The sequence below is a fragment of the Sinocyclocheilus rhinocerous genome, unplaced genomic scaffold (assembly GCF_001515625.1).
Source record: "Sinocyclocheilus rhinocerous isolate Xijiao unplaced genomic scaffold, SAMN03320098_v1.1 scaffold3323, whole genome shotgun sequence".
NCBI lineage: Eukaryota > Metazoa > Chordata > Actinopteri > Cypriniformes > Cyprinidae > Sinocyclocheilus > Sinocyclocheilus rhinocerous.
The window spans coordinates 11116-11688 of record NW_015662926.1 but is presented as its reverse complement, the minus strand read 5'-3'; the positions used below and the strand labels follow the sequence as shown (position 1 = coordinate 11688).

General features: G+C 51.5%; 1 pseudogene; it reads left to right on the top strand.

The window, feature by feature from the left end:
• LOC107728370 (SLAM family member 7-like) overlaps positions 1 to 573 on the top strand; it is an 8564-nt pseudogene that overhangs the window by 1372 nt on the left and 6619 nt on the right.

Below are 573 nucleotides of genomic sequence, written 5' to 3'. Positions count from 1 at the left end.
TTCATCTATCTTCCTCCGAGGAGGTGGATGTGACGAGTGTCGAGACAGAGGAGACTGTGGACTCGCCACCACAGTCCCTCGCGAATGAGGTGTGATTCGTGCAGTGGCCAAATAAAAACATAAAAAAATAAAAATAAAAAAGTTGTTTGACCAGCCGAGAAACAGGACGCTCATCCTAAAAGTAAATTAGACGAGCGTTTTCTGAATCCAGATCACAGCCTTCACGACGGGGCCTTCCGTTTTTCCCCGATCTCCATGCTAAGAAGAGGTGTCAAGATCGTGGGAGAAACCGTACTCATCCCGTATTTACAGCCCCACAGTCTCGAATTGTTCCAACATCGTGGGGCTGAATGATAAGGGATATGGGGCGATGCCAGTGGTGGAGCAGACGCTTGTGAGCTATCTCTCCTCATCCTCAGCATTGTCCCTGAAGGCCCCGAAGCTTCCCACCACGCCTGTTAGGCTGACATCGAGTCTGGGTGGGAAAGCTTATACGGCGGCAGGTCAGGCTGGCGCATGTTTGCACACCATGGCGGTGTTACAAGCATACCAGGCTGACCTGCTCAGGGACCT